The sequence below is a fragment of the Phalacrocorax aristotelis genome, chromosome 9 (genome assembly GCF_949628215.1).
Source record: "Phalacrocorax aristotelis chromosome 9, bGulAri2.1, whole genome shotgun sequence".
NCBI lineage: Eukaryota > Metazoa > Chordata > Aves > Suliformes > Phalacrocoracidae > Phalacrocorax > Phalacrocorax aristotelis.
Window position 1 is genome coordinate 4,477,439 of NC_134284.1, and position 26,683 is coordinate 4,504,121.

Sequence of the window (26,683 nt, forward strand, 5' to 3'; positions counted from 1 at the left end):
GAGTTGTATTGCTGTTTTGAATCTGCATTTTAGCACTCTGGAATGGGAATAATCTTTCAGCAATTGCAACCTCTTTGTGTGTTTTTGTGTGCAAAAGAAACAAAAAATAACTCACAATGTGCTACACAGCTATCAGATAATGTCCCATATATTGTGAAATACATGGCTGAGGATTAGATGCTCCCAATACCTAGATAATTTCTAGGCCAAAGTGTGTTGCTTTGGAAATGAAAAATTTTGAAGTACTTCTGAAATATACATTTACTTCCTGTACTCATCTGAGCTGAAGGACCTATCAGCGCAGCCAATTCCTCTCATTTTGTTGGCTTTGAATGTTTTCATATAAGGTGTGAAAGTTCAGTAGCTACAAATACCTGAACCAAACTTTCTAGTCTGTGAGATATTTGGAGTCGATGGCTGATCTTCTGAATGAAGAAAAGGAATGGGTGATTATGAACTACAGGATTTTGATACTCTTTTCCAGGTAAAGTAGTACTATACTTTGCTATAATTTGCAGGGATTAAACATATGAATACTGGAATCTAGTATGAACTTCTGAAGAGCGCTTCCCTGCTCCTGAGTGAATACTACCTTTGATGTAATCAGAAATGAGCGTGCCCATACATTGATAACAGACTGTAACAAAGCAGATCTTTCCTAACCATTTTCTAAAGTATAACAGTCCTTAAATTCTATACATTTATTTGTGTTGATTAATAAATATCACAATATCGTACACTATGGAATCATTTTATTGCCAGTATTACAAAGGTCAAATTGTATGTTTGCATTAATGTATAATGGTGAACACCTTCTGGATTTTAAGAACTTCACATGACAGTAAAAGTGCTGCAAATAAATTATTTCACACTTGTATTTTTTTCTTATTAAAGGGAAAGTGCTGCATGTTCTCAAAATCATGGGTATAAATATAAAAGACCTAAAAATAGACTCATGCAAGTGTCTCCCAGTTTCCACCTTGCTATTTAATGCAGAATTTTAAAACCCTCACATGTTAAATGATTTTTATTTAGAAATGTGTATTTGTGATTTCTTTTTTGACAAAGAAAGGTCTTTTGTTCTGGTTTCTTCAACAGAACCTCATTTTGTGACTTTCTACTGTCCCCTAGTGGCATTTTAATCTTTGTAACTGTTGTGATATTGCCATTCTGCATTGCTTCTGTGCTTTTCTGTTTCCTTGAGACTATCATTAACAAACATTTAAAATACTGTTAAACAACCCATCAAGTGACTGTGGAAGCAATAACATTGCTCTTTAGCCCAAGCAGTCCTTTCAGATATTTAAAAATGATATAAACAAAGCCAGCAACCATATGCTATCTATATAATGCATTACTTCATTACAGTAAACATTTCAGATTTGCCGAATGTTAACACAAACCTGATGAAAGAAAAATGTTATTAGTTGTGACGAGCCTATACATACCCTACAGTAGCTAAAATGTAATTTGTGACAGGGTAGAGAATTCTTGTCAGTAGTCTTAGAGCATACATTCCAGGTATTCCTTTTATTTTCTTCCCTTTAAACTCACACTGCATTTCCATTAGATTGTTAGTAAATTTACTATACCCCAAAGTGTCACTTTTACATCAAATATTAATATATTATGGAGAAGTATCATATTAGTAGCTGTCTCAACTGATAGCTATTGAAAATGGACTTAAGTTTTCCGTATGTTTTATATAGATATTCACATTTGATAGCTTTTACTTTCTGAAATGTGTATTTGCCTTTTCTTTCTTGTGGGTTTGTATGTGGATATCTCCTTTCTTCACATTCAGTAAGAGTCACCCCACATTTTCACAATTTCCTCTAGTTTTTGATTTGGATATGCTAGTTTGGTTTGGTTTTTTTTTCATTTTGCATGCGACTAGAAGCAGACTACTACAGTCCTTGCTGTCATGGGCTTCAGTGATTAGTCCTCCCATGCAGATCGTAGATTTCATTTTATACTAAGTACTAGAATATTTCTTTATCTGAATTTATATATGTGTATATATATAAAAGACTGGATAGTACAGTTTTACACTGATGAGTCACATTTGACATAGGAGTTATGTTCTTCCCCAGATTTGGAAAATCTGAATAAGATAATTGAGAATCATTTAGTGTTACCAAGGAAATTTTGAATGGAGGTGCAAACCCCTACTTTTTTTCCCCCAAACTATAGATGCACACATGTGCACACACATACACACACACTTGCACACATTCAGAATTAAAAGAATGGAAACTCCTTTAAGCTGTTTTTTTTTTCTTTAAGTACCTGTAAGATTAACAGAATAGAGGTCAGTACAAGAAATGCCTGTTTAGTATCTACCGTACTATTTTTAGCTGATGGTTATAAAAAACGACAGCACTGCAAGTATACAAGGTATAGTGAAATTTGGCCCATTAACTCAGCATTTTAGGAATCAGAGAGATATATATTGCATTAATGACTTCTTGGCACTGTCTACTAGAATATTATGGTTATAATAACTACCACTAGAACTGCTGTTTTACACTTCTGTCTTGAACTGGAGTGAAGGTAGAAACCCTTCAGCCATCATATTTTCTTAAAATGGTTCATTATATGCTATATGCCTTAGTTTGAAAATAAGAAAGAGCATGGTATGACGATTTTTACATTTATATTCTTTAAAAGATTAGAAGGGTTAGTGTTAGTTTTTGAGCCTTGTCTGTCTTCAGTAGTCATATTGCAATTCTGTGTAGATCTGCTTATCCATCCTTAGGTTTGATTAAGATATCCCAAAACAAACCCCTAGAGTGCTGTCGCTTTGGGCACAAACACACAAAAATGCAACCAATGTTAACATTCTGCTTAATATCATTTTTCAGATGTGGAAAGAAGAGATTTTAAAGCTATCAGATTATACAAGAAGGCTTAAAATCTGTTCCCCTTTATTTGTAGTTTTTCATATGATGTCGTGCAGCTTTCAGAATTGCTTATTTGATTTAATTTCTTTTTTCAGACAGTAATATCTTAAATTGAAATGTAGAACTGTTACGGTTTGCTTTCTCATAAATTTTTTTGTTCTTTACATTTTTAAAAATAATCCTTCAGTAAGCAGATTTGTATTAAAATATAGCTGCTGTGTTATGGGAAACACTGGAACTGCTTTGACAGGCTAAAATGGAATGGAAATTTTTCTTTGAGATGTTGTGTAGCTTTGCTTTAGCAAAACATAACTTGTTCATAGCCTTAGTTTAAAAGAGAAAATTATCTATATCCTTTTTGTTAGGAGGTTATATGCTTATGGCTGTTTAAAGAATTTCCTGAAAAAGGCTTGGTATAAGCTTGCCTAATTATTACTAAGATACTACAGAAGATTAGAAAATAGATGGCTTCACTGTAAATCACTAGAACAGTAAAACATTATCAGTGGCCTACTTCCCCAAAATTAGTTTTCTCCAAAACATCTAATAAAGCAAAGCATTCTCACTTTTTACAACTCAGGAGACTATCTAAACAGAATGAACAGATTTATAGGGTTATTTTTAGTATGTGTCACTTGCATTACATTTTACATTTGCTATTGAAGCTTATTTGACATTCTTGGTTAAAAAATATAGTCAGAAATCTCATTAAAGTCCTTCATAAAGCACAGTCTCAATAGGGTTGTTACCTCCCTCTCCAAAAATGGGGGGAAGAGCCCCAAAACATGCATGTACATATCATGTGTTTTGGATTTGATGTTAATTTTTTTGGTCACTATTTAAATAACAAGTTGAAACACCTGCATATGAATGTGTAAAGGCTGTTTATATAAATAATTGCTCAACTCACAACTACGTTATGTAACTAAACATTTTGTCACTGTGCAGTATTTCACAGAGCAACAGGTAAATGTTGACATGTCTAAAATGGTAATTATTTTCTTCCACCACAGTAAGAAATAATAGTTCATTGAGGTAAAAATAAGCATTAAGTTCTTGAAGTGTAGAATGTTTTGCTCTTCTGAAAGCCATTCTTCTGTGAATTAGCTATAGATGAAAGGTTATATAAGATGCTGACTTGATGCTGAATATCTTTTCTGAAAATACAATGTTGTGCTCTATGATGAAATACAGAGTTATAGACATATATGTTAAATCCATCTAGGCAAAAAGTGCCTCTGTATGTGTGTGTGTGTTTAATAGCATATAGCTTTTGTATTTTTTTTTGTGAATATTTATATGAACAGCAGAATATTGAGGAGATAAAACTGAATCCATGTTTAACCAATTTATGTGTTCTTTCAGCTTTATGGAAATACTTTGATAATGTTGACCTATAAAGGAAACCTAAACCAACATTGTTATTTTTTGCCTTCTGGACCTGTCATATTAATCAGGTTAGTGTAAAACTGTGGAATAAAGAAATGACTCAACCATAGGTATCACTCAGCTGTAGAATTCAAGTAGGTCTTAAATTTCAAGATATGGCAACAAACAGGAGTTTTAGAAAGACAACTCTGATAAGATTATGTTTTAGAATAAGATTTCTTGGAACTGCTAGAGCACTAGTGTTAGGCGAATTGTGAGAGCGTTATGTTTCCTTACAGAGTAACTTCTTTTCATATGCACACGCGTGCACATAATTCTATAGGCTTTTAAAAATCAGTTTGCTGTAACCATTTTTAGGTATTAAAAGTCAATGTGCAGCACTTAAACATTGAAACAAATCATTTCTATAAATGTATCTCTTGACAGATTGCTTTCTACAAGGCTGGCATGGAATTGAAAGAATAAAATGACATGGTCAGGCTAATAGGGTAATATTAATCATATCTATGGTGAAGAGGAAATTGAGATAACTTGGAAGGGTTAAAAGTGGGATGGTTTCTTTTCAGACATATATTTAGGAGGTTTTTGTTGTATCTGGCCGAATATTAATTCAGCAAAGTAAAAGTAGCAAATGGTTACTGTAGTCTGCCAGCAAATTGTGTATGAAACAAAGAATTACTAGGTTCATACACGCTGATAAAGGATTACTACACAGACAAAGCCATTTAAAATTTGCAGCTCCAACCAGACAATTTTTTATGTTTTACAAAGAAGTACAATTACATTTTGAATGACCTTGTGCCACAATGATGATATAAAGAACAGATTTGTCTCTGCTCCTGGGTCTAGCTTGTATATCCTGTATACATTAGTGCATTTCAGTTGTCGTAGCTGTGATTGTTTATCTTTGTCAATTTTAAGATATGAATTAAACTCAAATGTCTTTCAAATGTGATACTGTACTTACTCTGTTCAAATAATAAAAATAATTTATTGCAGTAATCTGGATTTATGTCTTGGTTAGTTAGAGTAAATACACAGCCTCTGTGGGATTCCCTTTTGCCCCTTAAATTCCACAGCGCTTTAAAATGTACTTGTGAGTTAGAGAAAGTTTAGCACGTTTTGCATAAAATGCTTTAAAATTTACACTAATGATAAATTAAACTTAAAAGTAATGTTGACAAGCTGCACAAGTTATTTCAGGTATCCATTGCAGTTTTAAATTTAGCACAGTTAAGATCAGCTGATAAGACATTTGAAAACTAAAAGGTTGACATTCTACACATTATTTATATTATATACAATTAGTTATTATAAAAACATTAAAGGTGTTGAAAAGGTTTTATCTACCTGGTACATCTTTTATTATTCAGTTTTGAACTACTAATTTCTGTTTGTATTTGTGGTGTTAAAATTATTTTGTGATTTATAGTATTGTATAATTTTTCCTTCCTCTTTTCTGTTGTGTTCATGATAAACCCACACCTGTTCATCTGTCTGTATTAATGAACCAGTACAAAAGTAGAGATATTAAAGAAAAAATTATCTCATTAATTGAAGACAGTCTTGTATTCTATTGCAATGAGAAATCTAAATACTATTCCACACTTCTTAGGAAAGTCTGCTTGTGGATTTTTGACTAACAAAATCTAACGAATGTAAAAATGTTAGCTCTAACTAAATCACTCATTGCTTTTTACAGATAAGCTTTTTCAGGGAATAGTTTAATGACAGAGAAGTGATGAGAGAATTTCCTTTATTAGAAGAAAACTAGACTGCTATACCTTACAGAATAATTACAGCTTTCTTTGTGGTTTAGTGCATTCTGTAACATGAGGTAAATTGATGAAATTATTAAAAAGAGTATATAATTATATAATCATAATTAACCTTAGTTTCTAAGGTGGTGACGTAGCTGCAAATATTGCTTTTAAATTAGGGAATGGAGCTTTTAGCTGTTTTGAGCCAGATACCTTCTGTTATATGTATGCATATATAAATATATATTCTGAAAAAATATATATCCTGAAAACTGTTGGTGTTTTTCTATTTATGGGATAAATTATACCTTTCATCCTGCTAGTTCAAGCTAGGATGAGGATATAAATTCATTTTCATGTTCTTGCACTACCTATTTGTACCTATAACATCAGTATTGTGTCTAGCACAACATGTGGGTAGTATAAACACAAGTTGGTCCCCTAAATAAGCATGTAGTAAGTGAGAAAGCATTTTTAAGAACTATATTGTGCAGTTCTGCATCTAGGTATGCTTTTAATTAAACACTAGTCCATAAATAAGCAAATAATAGAAGTTAGCAGAGAAGCAGTTGATCTAAATCATGACAGTAGCTCATTTATCTTTGTCCTAACAAGACAATAGGAAATGACACTAAGCCGTTGTTTTCTATGCATTAAGATTTCCTTCTTAAACAAATGCAATTGAGGCAGTTTGTTTTTCAGCGACAGCCCAGCACGCAATGCCAGTGGCCAGAGTTTTGTCTTGTCTTCATCCAGGGAAGGATTAATCTTTGTGATGGTGCAAACAAAATGTATGTCTGAGGTCAAAGTGCGGGTTGCCTTTTGGGATCTGCATTACATTAATGTCATTTTTGGGTTCCTGACGTTAATCAAAACCAACACCATAAAGCGTCACTTAGCTAATTTGTGTATTATTGTCAATGTTACCATTAATTATGCGTTTGTGAGGAAAAAGAGGATTAATGAGATGTCACAGGTAATTTACAATGATCAGGCTCCCCAGGACATTAAGAAAACACTAGCTGTGTAAGATTACCATTGAAACATAATAGTGCTCCTGCAGGAAAGTCTTTGTTAGGTCTCTGAACCAAGTTTTTCTATCAGTATGAATTTTTTTTATATTGGGTATGGAATTTTTATTTTAAATTCAAAGCAGTATAGCAGTTTGGTTTTTTTACTGTGCTCTCTATTGAAAACATTAATAAAAAGCTGGTGTCATGTTTTAATTGGGAAATCCTTGCAAAAATGCGCTCTGTTGTATTGAATTGATGTGAGATACTCTTTTCACTGAAAAATTTCTACAGGCAACATTAATGAGCACAAGGTCTCATTAAAAGTGCGAGATTATCAGGTGGTAATACCATCATTAACACATAGTTACTATAGTATGATGCTCTACATATATAGTATAGAAGCAAAAATAATGAAGAGTATGTTTAGGTATTTACAGTATATGTATCAAGTATCACTTTTAGGTGATAAAGTCAAATTTTAAATGAGATGAGCTCATCCATTCATTAACTAATGACCCTTCTCATTCCATTAATGCTGCTGGTTTTTAAACTCTCATACTAATTTATTAATGCATTTTAATACGGAGTTTATAAAAAAAGTTGCTTGTTGGACAATAAGCCTAATTTTGATCCCAGTTAACAGTAGTTCCCCAAGACAAGGGACTAACTTTACTTAATTTCATAAGTGCCTATGTGGGCCTCGTATCTGGTTGAATACTGAATTTGTATTGATTTCCGTTAACTTAATGAACTTGAATTCTTTTGAACAAGGCTTTCTAATGTATCCATTGTTTCTGACAATGATTCCTTTATTACTTTAAAGATCATACGGAAATAATATCTGAGATGAAAACTGGTTAAAAGAAAATATTAGGTTTTTTGTATCTCTCAATTAGTCCCTCATAATTTCCCCCAAAATTACCCTGGAATATGGAGGACAATCGTAATGGTAATTCAGATCAGAAATTGGTTTTAGGTATAAACTATTTAATTTGGTGATTTTTCCCCATTTCCCCATACTCTCATAGATTGTTTTATACAAGATCTTAGTATCTAGTGTCTTTCTTTCAGTAGATCAACCGTTTTGTGTAAAAAGATCTTAATACTTCTGTGTACACTTACATTTTTTCCTGTATATAACATAATATCATTGAACTCTCAGAGTAAACTATATCAGATTGCCTGTAAGTAAATGTAAAGCACTTAAAAGATTAACTACACTACAGTATATTATTTTTTCAAGTGAATTTATTGTTGGTCAAAAGCTGATGCTTTAGAAACAAATTTTAATTTTTGTCCTTCTGTGATTTCAAACTGTGACATGTTTAACAGTCTTCTCATTGTCTTAATCTTCTCCTGAAAAGATCACTGTGAATACTAGGGACTACTTTAATCTTTATACTCAACTGGTTCTTTGCTCCTCTGTTGAAGCTGCCAGGAGGAATGGATTTTTTAATGGTGGACAAGCAATTGCTGTTAATATTGGGGTATATCCCACTCAGGGTCTCAGTCATAATTAAGACTGCATGGGCCAAAGAACTGCTTATATAAAAAAACGCTACCAACATGAAACCCTAAGGATGCACCACACCGGAAAGTAGAGATTCGTAAGACTCACGTTAGCTTCAGCCTTTTACTGCCAAGCAAGAGCCATAAACAGCAAGGGGCAGGGAATAGATTTGGAGGTCACAGACTGACGTATGAAGAAAATGAAATCAGCTCAGTGTTTTTCTCAGTACACATTTATGAGCATGGACTAGTTTCTAAATAAAACTCTCTTCTGAAGAAAAGGACATGTTTTTATTTAGCTTTCCAATCCAGGGCACAAAGTAGATGCGGAAGCAGAGCATGTTACCTACAGCTGCTGCTATCCACTTGACACAGTATATTAGCTACACTAAAAAGTTTGAAATAGAACTCAGAAGATAACTCATTAAACACTATTTTAAAATAATCGCCATGATATTGTACAACAGCTAGAACAAAGATAAAGAGTGATTAAACGAGACTTTAATGTTAACAGCTAGATTTGGAAGGATTTACGTATAAACTGCATAAAAGCTTGTAGTTGGATATGCAATATATCATGTAAAACTGTCACTTCTTCATGTAATTATTGATGATTAAGAGACTGAGAAGTAAGTGCAGGCTTGAGAATATAGTTCTGCTGAATATTAGAACTGGGCAAGAATATAGTAACGAATGATAGATCTGCCGAAAATTGCTAAAAAGTTGTTTCTGGTAACATCAAATCTAGTCAGTCAACTTAGTTTGAATTTGTTGTGTAGTTTTTTGGGGGAAAGCTTACCCTTTTCCTTTTAGCAACTGAGGCTAAGTAGATGGTGCCACATCATTGAACTAAAATGTGGAACTTGGAGACTCTGTTCTATATTGGGGAATTTCAGCTCACCTCCCAGGAAAACACCAGAATTTACCAATTAGAGGTAACTTTGTGTACAAGTATTCCATAGGAATTTGTACAACTGCAACAAAAAAAAAAAAAAAAAGAAGAGATGTCAGCATGCTCTTTAAAAAAGAAAAGAACGCTTAAACGTATGCTGTGAATGAGGTCTCAGATCCTTCTCATCTTTGCCCAGAATCCTGTTCCAAAAAAATTTGTTAACAACTCAGTCTCCCCATGTTCCGATGCTTAAGGCAGTTTAATTTCATAGAGACATACGTAATTAAAACAGCAACTAAGAGATCTGGTGCTTCTGTATGAAAACAGGAGAGTCGGTATAAATTGAGAACATTTTATGCCCCAGAATTCCCTATATCCCTATAGAGGTCTGGAACAATCTTGGGGATGCGAGGTGATGTAGACCCCATCCCCACCTCCCTTGCAGAGGAGAGAATTTAAATCAAATCTCCAACACCTGAAATAAGTGTTGGGGGTGTTGAATGAATATGAATGAATAACTCTGCAAGGGTTTATCATCTCTTCCCAATGTCTTTGAAATATTGTGTTTCTTTCAAATGGAAGATAGTAGTTGGAGCAATTTTGTTTTGTGACTTTGTAAAGAAAAACAAGAACAAATATATTTGTTCAATTCAAACAATCTTCTCTTGACGGAACTAAAAATGAACAATTGATGCAGCTTTACTAGGGTATCAAAGATTTTGCAGAATTTGGAGATCTCTGGAGTAATTATTCAGGGACTTCTTGAGTATTCTCTTACTGCTCTTATTAATTGCTCTTAGGTAAAGTGTTCTGTCCATTTTGGTCTCAGTTACATTTTAAAAGCAAAGGCTGTTTGTGAAAACCTGTCATTTGGGTCAGTTTAATGATTGCTTGGCAGAACTTAAGTCCAGCCATTATCTCTTCAAGAGTGTATTTACCTGGTTTTTTTTGCTTGGTAATCCAGATGTGTGTCAGATATGGCAAAACCAGAATGAAAGCTAGAGCTTGAGTTTGCTAGAAAATTCTGTAATATGCAAGTCACAGTTTTTTCTCCTAACTTAAGGAAGGAATTAAGTTGAGAAAAATGGGCTAAAGCAAGGAAGTAACATGTCAAACAGCTTCAGGGGAAATCTACATATTTTTCTCAGCACTCTAATACTAATAAGCTTATTAAAATAATGCAACAAAAAAAAAGATGGTTTACTTTCTCTATTTGACCTTTTTGCAGTGAAGGTAAACATATTGCATCTTTTGAATAACACATGCCAGACTATTTATTGGATAAATTTATAATCAGTAAATTGGTATGTACATGATTAGATGTTTTGCTATAACTTCTGTTTATGAACAAAACTAATATTCTGCTAGAAGTTGATTCTGGATTTTGAAATAAAATAGGGTATTATAGAATACAAACTTCTGTATGAGGGCCACCACATTTTTCTGTACTAACTTTCATGAAAGAGATGAGTAATGTGTTTGTCTACAAGTTTTTGTTAAAAAAGCAATAAGCAGTATTTTAGAGAGAAACTAATATCTGAAGACTAACTTTATTTGAATTTATTTTTATCTGACAAAATAGAGTTTGTGAGATTACAAACCACCAATTGAAATATTTAAGTTATTAAACAGTGGACCAAAACAATGTTGCCAGCGTTGTATAGTATTCAGATTTGACAGATGAAAGCAGATTTTCTTACCAAACATGTAGTCTGATGGGACTTGTCTATCAATTTATAAGCTGAGCTGGGTGAATATAATACATTGTCATAATGTCCAAGTAACACTGAGAAGATTTAAACATTTTAGATACATTTAAATAATTATTTACAAGAATTCTCACGCACAATTTATACATTAAGGAACCTGGATATTTAGGTGGCAGATGCTTGGTACTGTTTGATGGAAAGCGTTAATAGATGTTCGTAACCAGTATGAACACAAAAGCTTATAAGGAGAGTGGGAGGAAAGGAATGGACAAAAAGGATTGATTCTCTCTCTTCTGGCCCTGGTATTAGTGTATTTTATTGTGAAGTAGGTGATTGTGCCAAAGTTTTCAGAGGGAGTAGAAAGCTGACTTTTTTGAAATAAAGAAAAACAAATAGTTTAGGAGATTAATTACTTGTGTTTATCAATGACCTGTTAATAAAGCAGTTCAAAGATTGATTGCAACTATTTAGTAAATGGTAAAATTGCTGTTACGTTTTCCTTAATTGTTACTCATGTGTTTAACATTATATATGTTCTTTAATAATCACAACAGTGATTATTTTAAGTGAGATAATTTGTTTGTGTTTTCAAAACATTTCTTTCTGAAATAACAATTGACCTGTTCATTTATTGAATTCAGACACACTGTATCAACAAAACAAAAAATCTTTGGGCTTGTAAATGAAAATAATTTGTACAATTGGTAAAAAAGCCTGTGGTATAATGATGTGGAACTTTCCTCTCCTAAAGCTGTTGACTTAAAGAAATAATATAATATTGTCATTTCTCAACCTTAAATCTTGTAAAGACTTGAAAGTTTTGATTTTTCCAACTGGTGAATTTCCTTAAAGTGAAGTAGTTCCAAAATAAAATACAGGACTAATGTCTATTCTTGATTATGAAATTATATAAAGTTTCTTTTATCTTGGTAACATGAACATCAGCATGTGAAAGTTGTTTTAGTGTTAGGTTACACTTGCAAATGAATTTGAATGCAGAAAAGAGTAATAATGTAGAGAGGTAAATGAAGCAGACTAATCTGCAAACTTAGTAGTCAACCAAACAGTAGCAGGCAGTTATTTCTGGTATTAATATCCTCCTCTGTTATGCTCAATAGGAAATTAATCCTCCTGTGGAAGTTTTTCTACTTACTGTAACGGAATATTGGCAGGCAGATCACAACCTGGATGGCTTGGGCTATGATTCTGAGCTAAACTTTTTTGACTATTTTGTTGAAACAAGGCTGTAACTGCATATTTACTGAATATTGTTATTTCTTCATGGACCTTCAGCTTTGGACCTTTATTCTTATAGGCCTTCTGTTTGCTTTGATCATCTTACTGCTTTAGATCCCTTTCTTCCACAGGTTCCTACATTTTGCTTTGAACAATGGGTCATTTTCATTTTGCTGAGGAAAGCTGTTAATGTTAAAATAAAGTTGACTGCTTTTCCGCAGGCTGGTTGTTTAGCAGATATGATTTCACTATTAAGCGTTTGGAATAAAACCACCAAATTTTTACCTAATTTCTTATTGTCATTTACAATATTAGACCTTTATGCCCTGTTGAGTCAGTCTTTACTCTTACCAGGCCTTTTGGCTAATGTGCATGTGCATTCAAACCTACATTTACCAAAGGGAATCATAATTGCTGCTCTGACTGAAGTTAGGGTTTTTTACATTTCTCTGTTCTTTCTCCTGTATTCCGTCACTTTCTGGTAATTATCTTAATGTCAATGTTTTTTGTTTTGTTTTAATTTTAACATAGGAATGAGAGAATTGTAAGGTAAGGTCAATCTTTTGCACTCCAGCAGGAAACTGAGACCTTTGTGAAAGTTTTCTATGATAATGTCTTCATTTCTCGGCATCTAGCTTTTGAGATAAGTGAAGTTTAAGTCTTTTTTTCAAGATTTTGGTCTACCTTCTCTTTATGTTCTCTCAGAGAAGTTTGAGATCAATATTATAAAATCAGCACTTGTTTTTCATAGAGTATGGGGTTTTTGTTTTTTTCTTCCTTCCTACTTGACAGTAGTCTTTCTTGGTTAGTGTTCCGAACTGCTTTTTATCGGGTAAGGTCAATTAATGTGTAACATCTTATGTAGATAGAGACATGTAAAGATCTGAAGTCTTCTAGTCATCTGCCTTTGTCTTTTTTAGTATGTAATCTCACATTATATTTTTATATATATAATATATATATATATATTTATATATAATATATATTCTATTTTGCTTTTGGTTGAAAACCTTCAGATGTTGATTATGTCCAATTTTTTTTCTACTGAATAAGGAGATATGTTTTATCTAAATAAATCTGCTATATCAAAACAGATGCATGTTGGGATTGTTTTACAGATGTCTTAAATGCCAGTTTTTTTCTACACAGTGCTAAAAGCTTAAATAAAAGGAATCAGGATCTATAAATAATTCTGCAGTGGTTTGTTATCTTAATTACTAGGTATATTATTTTAACTTTAACTACAAGGTAGCCTAAATTCATTTTAATCTTTGCCTGAGCTCTGGGATTTGAACCATGACAGTAGAAGCAGAACAATTATTCCCTCACCGTCATTAGGAACCTACCCAAGGTAGATATTTTCTTTTTACTCTATGTTAGCCAAAGGTAAGTAGTAGTTAAAATCTCACAATTAATTGTTAATAGAATCAAGTTTCTTTTATAGTTCAGGTGCAAAAAAAGCAGTATGACTTGACAGATGTGCATTTGTTCTTAATATGTCTATTTTTAAAAGTATGCTTTGAATATTTAAAGTTTACTTATCTTTCAGCTATTACTCTCCTATAATAAATGCAATAGTTCTGAGTTTTGGTCACTGCCATTTTTTCCTCAATTTTAATTAAACCTCTTCTGATGATATATTATTTTAGTCACAGCATCAAAGACAACTCTCTGTACTTTTTGCTTGTTGATAAGAGAAAATTACATTCCATTTGTGAATTGTTCTTTAAACACCCTTTTAATGTAGTTATATGCACAGTGTTTTATTCAGGTATGAAAATGCTTTTTCATTTGTAAAATGGACCTTGATTATATTTTTCTCAATACTACTTTGAGTTTGTGTTGGTACACCCCAATTTCATCACTGTCCAGCTACAGCAGGTATCGTAGACCTCACCAAAGGCTTTGTGGCAATGCCCACTGAGGTGTCTTTAGAAATTTTGTGGGTGATGGAATCTAAAGCAGACCAGATCTTCAGTGAAGTGACAGTATAAAATTTCTAGCGAAAAAAATACGAGCAGCTCAAGCCAAGCTGTGTCAGCACTTTTGCAGTCCTGCCTGCCTTGGCCCTGGGATTGCAATACAATCCTTTCCCTTCATTATTTGTGTTAACACTGATGCTCATCCGATCTTTTGATGAACTAGCTCAGGCAAAGAAAATCAGCAAACATTTTTTTCTTGTCTTTTTCTCTCCTGTAAAGACAGTTTCCTGCTCTTTCCTGAAACGGAGCAGGGAAAAAGGGACTCCAAGGGTGACATTTCAAGTTGATGTAAACTGTTGTGGAATTGCAGTCTGAGGCTATAGTTCAGCTAAAATTTTGAGCTGGAATAAAATGCCATGGTTGCCAAAAGAAAACGAACCCTGACCCTATTCTTAGTCACTTGCTCCAGATGTATACTGCTTTCTTTCTCTTCAGCCCAACTGTATAAAATCAACCAGTTTGATTTAGACAATGGTTTCTTTTTTTTTTTCTAGACTACTTTTCAGTCAGATCAGTTTCTCTGATCCCTCACAGAAGGGAGGGACAAGAACAGGGAGTGAGGAAAAAGTGGGGAAGGGCTAACTGAGACCTCTTCTTATCACTGGGTTTATGCTGGCTAGAAACGTTAATTTAATTACATATTGTGAAAGGCTGCTGTAGTTGCTAAGAGAGATTCACGAGGGTCTATAAAGAGCATAGCAGCCAACGGAAGGAATTGATAGTCATTATGCACAGAGGCTCATAGCAGCTGATGAGAAAAGCCTATACCAGATGTGTTGAAAGTTTCTTGCAGCTGATGGAAAAGGTCCAGGCTGTCTAATGCAAGAGACATATGGCAGCTGATACAGTGGCCTAGGGGTTCTAAAGAATAGTTACGGGACAAAAAATCCATCAGGAACTTGAAAGTGCATAAAGCTTTTTTCTTTCCTAAACAAAAACAGGTTTGCAATAATCTGCAGAGGCCCAAATCATTCTCCTCCCACACCCCAGAGACTCCCTAATTGTGAATTTGCATTGTTCTTTCCTTCAGTTTTGCCTATGGCCTTTGGCAGCTGCTTCGCTGATCCCACCCTGCTCCAGACCCCAGTAACAAGAACCTGATTGGACATCTGTCATCAATCATTATGGGAATGCGATGCTTACTGCATTCAAGTAGCATTTGATATATAATTGCGGGCAGGCAGGCAGGTTGTATTTTCAGGTAGTACAATAGAAGACATTGAAGAAATAGAAGAGATAAAACTATTGGTATTTATTTTATTAGTCTTCTAGTATTTTTGTGCACTTTTTTTCTATTTAAAGCTGTAATTTGGATATTAACTTCAGCTAGTTTAGGCACATCCTTTTATTTTTTTTTTGTACTTTGAGGTGTTAGATTTTGTACATCTGTATAGCCACTTTCCTAGATAACAGTCTAGTTTTTATTTGCAGTGAAGTCAAATGGTACTTAAACTGTTCACTGTAACAGAGCAGTACAGGTACACTGGAGACAACCCTATTGAATAATTTTGGAGCTGTTTACAGTGCTCCTTGAGCAGTAGTTGTTAGGCCCAATCATACGCTTGTTTTCACAGTGATATTAAGAGTCCTTATATTACACATGGTGAAGATGTCTAGCTTGGAAATCAACAAAGGATTCATGTGAATTTGACAACATGGGGAAAACAGAAAGACCTCTAATAAAGATCTCTGCCTTAAAGTGCATCAACTCAGTGCTCAGCCTGAAGCTGCAAAAGTCAAGTGTGGTTCTCAGCTCAGTGCTAACTAGGCTCTGGCTTCCATTAGATTCAGTAGGATCCGGCAGCCAAAACCATCTGCCATTGCATAGCTAAGGCTATAGGATCTCAGTACTACTGAGATCAGTGAAGACCAAGGCTTATACTCATGGTTAAAGTGGTGTCTGCCTGGTTTCAGAGTATACCAATCCTGCCAGTCAATGGAAGCTGTGATTCAGGACCCTCAGCTAGTTGACACACATTGGTCCTATTGAGTGCCATCAGGTGTTCTGACTGTCCTTTCTGAAAGTGGATCAATGTCCTTAAGTAAAAAATCAGTGCTAGCTACGTGAAGGGATGTTGCATGAGATTGACACAGTACACAAGGATTTAATCCAGTTACCAGAACTTTGCTCTGGAGAGGTGCTACTTCTAGAATAGACTAGACTAGACTAGACTATTTTAGTTTGGAAGGGATCTACAATGATCATCTAGTCCAACTGCCTGACCACTTCAGGGCTGACCAAAAGCTAAAGCATATCATTAAGGGCATTGTCCAAATGCCTCTTAAACACTGACAGGCTTGGGGCATTTGACCACCTCTCTAGGAAGCCTGTTTCAGTGTTCACCCTCTCACATCATGATACTTCTAGCATCATACGTAGTTTGCATGTGACCACTGATTTCCATTTTGCTCCCAATTCTAGGATTAGGTCACTGGGATCAACATAACTGTAAGCATGCCTTAATCATCATTTACTTGTGTGAGAGCTTTAAGTTTAGTATTTGGGAAACACATAAGCTAGAATTACTGTGTCTTTGGATTTTGTAATGTACTTGCTATCAGAAATTACTCTATTATTTTAATTGATTTTGGGAGTTAAGTAACTCAGTAAGTGATGGGGAGGCTGTGTTTTTGTGTTTTTGGTTTTTTTTGTGTCCCCCCCCGCCAATGTAATTATGCTTTGCAATAAATGTTTTGGATCAAATTCCCAGGTTCTTTTTTAGTATACCAAAACCAGCTGTTTTCTTTTCTAACTATGGTTGATTCTTTTATGGGTCCTACCTTTACTTTTCTATTTTATCAGGTTTTTGCTGTTGGTTCTTTTATAAGCATTTTAATATATGCTTAGAGCGAATGCTGCTCTTATTTTCGGTTATTGCAATATCTTTAGAATAGGTGGAGCTTTTTTATAAGTGTAACTCCAATTCATTGTATTCTGTATTTGTCTTTTGAGTGTTCAGATTAAATCCAAAATAACCTTCCTTAATCTGAGCAGTCTCAGTGATTTCTACAGGTATTTACTGATGGTTGTTGCTTAATGTGTAAATTACTTTAACTGCTAAGTGCAAAGCTTTTGTTAGCAATTGTCGGAAGTCTGAAATTGTGCCACTGATAGGGGATATTTAAAGGGTAGGAAAGTCTGTAAGCAGTTTTATAAAACTGTGAGGTAAAAAAAAAAAAAAGAAATGGAGGGGTTTAATGCATTCTCAAAGGTCCTAGGGTCCTCAGAGAATTTACCTCTGTATAATAGCAAAGCAGGTTGCTGACAAGTGACGTAAAACTGGAAGATGTTTCTGTACAGTGCTGTTTAATTGTGGGTTGTAATTCTCAGTATTCTTCTCCCTGTTCTGGAGGCACTCCGTTTTATTATTTTGGAAATAGAATATACAGAGGAGTTGGGCTGTCTTAAGTTGACTATTCTGCTCATAACTGCTTTTAGAAATCAGTTTAAGTCAAATGAAGACAAATATGCTGAAATCTACCTGCTGCCAGTAGACTACCACCTTGCTGCAGTTTTTTTCTGCTCTTCTCTCTTTTTTTATTCTATTCAATACTGACTTGAGGCCAGTTAGGTCCTAATAAACACCAGGATTAATATTTTATTTGTTATAATTTAGAAATAGTAAGAAAGAGTCAATGCTTTTGGCTCAGAGAAGTTAGGAATTGAATAATGCTGGACAGAACCAATTTTACTAGGCACCTTCAGAATGTGGGATGTCTGTAAGAAGTAGAGTATTATAATTAATTAAAAATCACTAGTTAGTAATTTTAATTCTGTACAAATGCTCAGACAAAAAGCTGAAATGCATGGCCATACTCCGATAGCCTTCAATGGGAATTGGAGCAAGCCTTGATTATGAAAATGTTTCATTTTTGTTTGGTTGGCTTTTGCTGTAGTGGGATTTTTGTTTGTTTGTCCATTTGTTTTCTTTTTTTAACCTACTAAGTATATTTGTTTTCATATATTTTCAAAGAAACTAAAGATTAACTCAAAATGCAATCAAGATTTGGATTGAACATCATCTGGTCTAGTAACACATGATTCTCACACTATTTCAGTTGTAAAGCCCCCTATATTTTGTCTGTGTCTGTGGAGAAAAAATTCCTGTAGGTTAAAGTGACAATAAACTGGTTTTAAAAGACAGATATGTTGCTGACATACTGAGAAAGGAAAAGTTTTGTGAGAGAAACTTTGTTTAAACGGATCTCAGAATACTGAAACTTTCCAACTGATAGCATACCTCTTTTTATGGTTTATAAACAAAACCTTTTTTCCTAACCATGTATGATTCCAACTTGTTCTCTGCTGTTCTTAATTTAGACTATTGTGGCGAAGTACTGAAGCCAGATCCCATACCTTGTTATGCTGAGAAAATCTGTGTTCCATCATTTTCTTTATTGTGAAAGACTTTGTTTATTCACTGTTTAATTTACTATCCTCTAGGTGACCTAAGAGTCATCTAATTTTATTTTTTAAATAAAAACTATGTGTAGAGAAAAGTCAAGGTTATCTGTATGTGGCTATTTTTGTCCTATGTTTCATTACTTTTTCTTTTGTCTTGAAAACTAGCAGAAAACTGGCAGAAGAGGAGTAGTGAAAGTTTTTTAAAATCATTTCAGCTTAAGCACATCACAATCCGTTGGAAAGGATATCAAATCAGAAAAGAAGTTGACAGAAATAAATTACAAAACAAATTACACAGATCTTATTCTAGGAAGGCCCTGAAATACATGTTTTTTAATAATAAAATGCTGGTATATAAGACTCATAGGTCCTGATTTTCAGTTGCCAAGTGTGTGCTATTCCTCCTGAAATCTGCAATTTTGGAACATTATTTAGATCCATATTGTAGATGTAGGTGTTTGACTCTTAGGAACTGAAGTCTGAATGCATTGATATAGGTAGCTGTCTTTCTGCTGTCAGTAAATCTCTTGAAATTGCAGTGATTAGAAAATAAATACATAGAAATAAGTAAATATTGCACATTTAGGTAAAACGGGGTCAGATATTTTACTGATGTAGGCTTTCAGACTTCAGCGGAAGACTGGTGTTTTCCATCATTTGAGAAGCCAGGCTGTAGTATTTGTATGTGCATGTACACAAATATATACTAAAATATATAAAGGTGGTCTCTTAATTCATTTTTAACATAATATAATTTCTGAGTATATTACAGCCATTTTAATTAGTACATAGTGTGCCGACAGAAAATCATACACAGCACAGAAGCAATGGAGAAATCATGCCATTCGTCACTGTATTGGCATACAGATTGAGCTTTGATCAGAGTTAAATGAGTTCAGCAGTTGTTCTGCATCTCTAACAGTGACTTCTTTTTGTAATATTTGGAAAGTAGCTGGCTTTATCAAAGCAGAAATTGTTCATTACCCTGCAGCTGTGGTTATCTTCCAGTCTAGTTTGTCTTGACCAAAATTAACTTTTACCTGGGATGGAACAATGGAGTTATCTATATAAAATGGAAGGCCATACTATTTCTCTTCTCTTTTTCGTATGCTGTGGCTTACTGGCTAAAATGGTATTTACATAAACATAATAAAACCTTCTCTATAGTAACCATTGGAACAGACTGAGGAGGCACCCTCCTTAGTAAAATATTTAAAAACAAATGTCATTAACCTTGAATTTAGCAAGGCTTTTGATGTTGTCTCTCACAATATTCTTGTACTCACATTTGGATGTTATTGTCTGGATGAATGAACAACTAAATGGTTGAAATACTGTTTGGATGATTGGGTATGGGAGTGGTGGTTTCTTGGTTGTAGTCCTCCTGGGTGCCTGTGGCAAGGGAGTACTTCAGGGGTATACACTTGGATCCATTGTGGTTGAACCCCAGCTAGCAACTAAGCACCACACAGCTGCTTGCTCACTCCCCCTACAATGGGGTGGTGGAGAGAATCAGGAGAGTAAAAGTGAGAAAACTCATGGCTTGAGATAAAGACAGTTTAATAAATAAAGCAAAAGCCATGTGCACAAGCCAAGCAAAACAAGGAATTCATTCACTTCTTCCCACGGGCAGGTGGGTGCTCAGCTCTCCCCAGGAAAGCAGGGCTCCATCACACATAATGGTTACTTGGGAAGGCAAACGCCATCACTCTGAACATCCCCCCCCCCTTCCTCCTTCTTCCCCAGCTTTATAGGCTGAGCATGACGTCATATGGTGTGGGATATCCCATGGGTCAGTTGGGGTCAGCTGTCCCGGCCGTGCCCCCTCCCAGCTTCTTGTGCCCCCCCAGCCTCCTCGCTGCTGGGGTGGGGTGAGAAGCAGAAAAGGCCTTGATTCTGTGTAAGCACAGCCCATCAGTAACAAAAGCTTCTCTGTGTCATCAACACTGTTTCCAGCACAAATCCTAACCATAGCCCCATACCAGCTGCTATGAAGAAAATTAACTACCCTGGCCAAAACCAGTACACCCATCCTGTTTAATATATTTATCATTGACCTGTGCAAGACGGAGCACACTCTCATCAAGTCTGAAGATGGCCCTAAATTGGGGGTCTGGTTATTAAAGTCAAGGGCAAGCCTTCCATCAAGAAGGACCTAAGCAGACTGAAGAAATGGGCTGACAGCAACAAATTGAAATGCAAAACCTTGCAGCGATGCATGGTCAGACTGACTTGGGAGCAGCTCTACAGAAGAGGACCTGGGGTCCCTGGCAGGGGGTGAGCAGCGAGCTGAACATGAAACAATAGCATGCTCTAGGAGCAGAGAAAACCAATGGCACCCAAGCCTGTATTCAAATGAGCAGCACCAGGAGGCTGAGGGAGGTGATTGTACACCTCTAGTCAGAGCGCTTGTTGGACCATATCTAGATCCTGTGTTCAGTTGTGGACACCCCCCACTTCTCAGTACAGGAAAGATATTGGTAAACTCTAGCAAATTGAGCAGAGACCCGCCTAGATGGCTGGGGGCCGGAGCACCTCTCCTGTGAGGAGAAGCTCAGGGAACTGGGCTTCTTCATCTGGGAGAAGAGATGGTTTTGGGGGACTGAACAGCAGCCTGACAGTACCAGTACCTATGGGAAAGTTGTCAAAACAATGAATCAAGCTCTTCAGTGGTATGTGGTGGAAGAATGAGAGACAAGAGGCCTAAGTTGAAACAAGAAATGTCCAAACTAGATATAAGGAGAAACTTTTTCACCACAAAGACAGTCAAAGAGTACAGCAGGTTGCACAGGGTGGTTATGTTGTCTCCTTCCTTGAAAATTTTCAAGACCTGACTGGAAAAAGCCCTGAGTAATATGGTCTGATCTCGTATCTGGACCTTGCTTTGAGCACAAGATTGGACTGATACCCCTTCCAATCTGAATTTTCCTGCTATCCTATCATCCAGTGCCAGCTTCTTACACCTTTATATAACCTTATTTACATATGTGTATATCTACATACATTTGTATTTAACTGTGCTTGGCCACTATATATGGCCTCACTTCCTAAAGGAGGCAGTAGGAATAGAAAATATTGGGCATAAATAATTTGGTGCAAGTTGAAGGGATACACTTACAGCATAATTGGGAAAAACAAGACTTTTAAAATTATTTTTGCCAGAATATATGGATAATATTGTTTTGACTATTCTCGTAACATCTGACTGCATAACTATCAACAGATTGGCCCTTCTTACTGAAAAAAACCAGCTAATTGTACCTGAACCAGACAAAGACAGAATAATTAAGGGCACTCTTAGAATTTCTTAGTTTCCACTCCCCCCCCCTTTTTTTTTTTTAATTCATATGCTTTATTGGTCACTTCATTCTGTGATTGCTTGAAGTAGCACAAATGCGATGCATTTATATTGTAACATCTCAGAACACAGCTTTCTACTAATTCTGATCAGCTAGAATATTGGTTGACTTGGCCTTTCTTCAACTTTGTTGCATCTCAGCCAGATTATATCACTGTAGTATACCTTGGAATAAATATTTGCACAGCTAGGTGTGGTTCTATGCTGAGGTTGAAAGACAGGGAAAGGACTAGAAGAAGAAATATTTGAGGGGGAACAATTTTGTTACACTGAGAGCTGTGTGATCTCCTTAGCTACTGTTGGTGATAATGATGAATGGTATATAATATAGCACTCCAAACTGGCGCACAAGTCAATTAGCTGCTCTACAGTCATTAGAACTGTCTTATGTAATTAAAGAGGTCAGACTTTACTGATTCTTCCCCCTCCTCCCCTCAAAGTTTGAGATGCCCAAGACAGGGATGCTTTTATTGTTCTCATCAGGTTGACACTGATCATATTACAGAGAACCCAGTTTACTGGTTGGCCCATGATACTTGCGATAACTGTGTACTGGGCATGTTGAGATAGTAAATATTTATGAAATAAAGAAAAATAAAGGAGTCTTTAAGAAAGTGTCAGAATAGTCTGATTATGATTTTTCTGCTTCCAATACCTTAATTTGCATGTAATGCTCTTGATAACAAATCAAAATAAAAAAAGCCACAACAGAAAAAAGCCAACAAAAGGACTGGAGCATTAGTAAAACACTGAATGCTGCTCAGAAAATAGCAGAATACCTGAGATTTTCTCATATGTATGATTTTTCTAGGCCTTTGTATCTCTCATTTTCATTAGTGCTTTCTAATAATTCCTTCTATTGACACCTTTTTTCCCTATCAACACTTATTCTGAAAATCTACTTATTGATAATCTCACATGTAACCAAGAATATACCATTAAGTCTTCAGCTACTCAGATATACAAGCTGTGGTATAACTCAGTTGTAAGATGCAAGTTAGACATGAATCTGCTTGATTCATAGCTGCCTTATTCTAATTTTATGCTGATGTACCTTCACTGACTTTAGCATGATGAATTAGATTCATACTGAGAGGGATATTTCCACATTTTATTCAAAGATTTACTCTGCCTGCCCTGTCATTTATGAAAACTGTACTAAATTTAGTGACCCTTTTTAAGATTCAGGAGACAGGAAAGAACTTGTTCAGTTGATTCTAAGTAGAAAATTTTAAGCCCATCTGATTTGTACTTCTTTCAATGATGAAGGTTAATTTTTATGTGACTAACCACTGAATAACATCTATGAAGAACAGGAACCTTTGTGAGCAGTGAACGCTTACGTAGTTTCAAATCACTTTTCCATCTATTGGCCACACATGTTTACCTGCTACATAGACTTGAAAACTTTGGGAAAAGCACTTGAATCTACTGAAAAATAGTTGAATGTCTTGAAAGAAATGAAAAATTTTGACTGTCAGAATTACAGTATTTCTATGCTGATTACTACTACATGTTGATTTACTGGACGTTATTCCTGGAAAAGGTTTCCCCAGAAGTGAGATAATGGCCGTGACAGCCAATACGGATCACCTAATACTGTTACATCATCCCCCACATTAGTTTCACACATTTCTGCCAGTTTCTGAAAAAGATGCTTGCCCTCTAGCTCTTCGTAAGTCATGTATCTTTACTGATTTGTAATTATGGGCTCTCTTTGGATAAAGGATACTACCTTTCATCTTTCTTAGCTCTTTATCCCATTGCAATACATCATTAAACTCTTTTATAACACGTTATTTATTATGTTATGTAAAGTCTGTGGCTCTTAGGAACAGCCTTAAAGGATTTATATTTTATTTATATATGTTTTTACTTTTATTCTTTTTTCAGTTGGTTATGTCCTATTTTAAATAATTTGAGGAAAAAAATATTGCTTGTTGTAAAACAGATACCCTCAGGAATTCTAGACCATTTAGCCTTTTCTCCCCTGTTATGTTTCATTAGATTTAGTTATCTCCCAGAGAGCAAGGATTTCATAGATTAAAACAGCAATTGATTTTTTTTATCTTTTATTTGAATTTATCCATTCCGCTGAAATACATTATGTGTCTCCAAAGAAAGTAATAAATTATAGACAAAGCAAAAGTTAAAATTAGCTCTGAATGTGGTGTAATGCCCAAAGGAAACTGTTTGGAAAGGTTACAAGCTGTCAAAAAACAATTTGTATGGTTAAAAGCCACACAGTTAGATGCTGTTAATGGAGTATCTGTAATGATTATTTAGGCATTGGTTGCTTATTATGTCTTTGAGGCAGCTATTCACTGTGCTACTTTGGAGGCTATAAAGACCTGTAATTCAGCACCTATTATACAGAAGAAGTGTGTGCAAGAATGCACTGTACCACATCAAACAAACCTCTCCTCTCTATTCTCTGGATTTTTAATCATCTTTCCCTCTTGGAATTATGCTTGATGCTGATTGTGAGAATAAAGACTAGTTACTGTAGTGAAAGGATCATAAAGTCAATCATGTGGATAAAATTACTTAGCAATTCAGCCAGCTGGTCTCTATTTGGCTTCACTTCAGTTCATTAGTTTATGGGGAGAATTCACTCCACATTTAAAGAAAGCAAAAACTGCATAAAAACTGGTTTGTAATTAATTGCAGCTTTTTATACAGAAATAAAATTGGAAAGTGAATGTGCCCATTGGGCACTCATTTTTGGTTACTATTTGTATCCTTTGTAAAATAACTTTACTTCGTATTTACAACCTGTTCTAGACACAGGTTGTTCACCCAGAATCCATCCCCTTCTCCTGAAAGTGATTCTTTACACCATATAATACTTGAAGAGTTTTCAAATCACAATATTTGCTAGAGGAGTAGACAACCTTAAACAACTGAGGGGCCATTTGGAAGCATGACTGTACAATCTTGGCATTCTGCACCAGTGCTCTCATGCAGGTGATTAGGTGGCACTGTATAACTGTAAGCATATGTTTAAAGGGCCGTACATCATAAGCATACTGTGGTTTGCATGCTTTATAAGAGTTAAATAGCTAATGTTAATTGCTATTGTGTTTAACGGAGCCAGAAATAACAAATATACTATTCTTCTAGTTTTGAAGTCTTTTATGAAGAGCACATAAAAGCAGCAAGGCAACGGGGGAGTTTATACATTTCTAATCCCTTAACAGGATATCCAAAATGAACCCAAATTACTCCCAGATCCTTTCAGGTCTAACCATAGAAGTTAAAGAGGCCATAGCCTGTACATTTGTGTCCGCAGTTGCACTGCACTGCTGAAGAAAAATGGCATAAAAATTTTGACAGAAATATATTTGTAACAAAAATTTAGAACTATTGAAAGGAACTTACTGTTTATAAGGCCATATTAAATACCCATGCTGTAGCTTGCCAGTAATGGCCTTTCTTCAGAAGGAGTGTATTCAGAGATAGAAAATGTATTATCTGAATATACTTTGATGGATCAAGGGGGAAAGAGAATACTGAGGTGCAATTATGACTCTTGGCTATTCTTCTACCTATTAAGGGTATTTGAAATGTGGAATTGTAAGAAATGTCGGTGTTTCAAAATGTGTTTTGGTGTCCAATTAGGTCAAAGTAGGTTTTGAAACACCGACATTTCTTACATTTCCACATTTCTTACATTTTCATATTTCCACAGCAAATTGTCCTACAAAACAAATGATATTATTATTTTGGGAGGTCTTGGTACATGCTGTCTGTATCTTAAGAATAAAAATTACCTAATCAATTGGCACTTTCCAGTGGAAGATATTCCTCTGGCAATTTTACAACTGGCTATTGGGTTCATGTTGTGCCTCCTGTGAGTGTGTAAGCTGGCAGAACTCAATGATATTCAGGAAGCCATTGGCCGTCTTGTAAGCTCTAGGAAGGTTTCTGTATTATTCAGGAACTCTGAAATTCCTGTGGCAGGGTAGCTGTCTCTTGTGGACATGTGTAATCATTAAATGAATGATTTGCTTATACAAAGGATTACTTAACAGAATTTAGCTATGGAAAAAGTAGTAGTGAACGTCATATCCCTGTTCTTCTGTTAGTTACTCAGAATGCATTTCTTTAATTCATTCACATTTCTTTCAGCTTTCTATAGTAAATATTACTCATGTAAATGGTAAATTTTGACATTGTTAACAATTATAATTTAATCTGGTTTTTTTATCACCTTTAATAAGTAGATATTATTAAAGCAGAAAGGAATGAAAGAACTGGTAAAGCCAATTTTTTCTAGAGAATATTAGAATTTTAAATTTTAGAGAAATTATAATGAGATGGCTTTCATAAACCTTGCTTAATACTACAAAGTCAGAATAGTCTCTGGAAAGCTTAGTATTAGTCCTACAGCAAATACATTATATTAGGAATGAAATAATTTGTTTTAATGTCAAGCAACTGCACAAAACACTGAGGAGTCATTACCATAAAAAACGTGAACACAAGTGCGTATTCAAATTTGTATTGTTATTTTCCAAAGTAGAA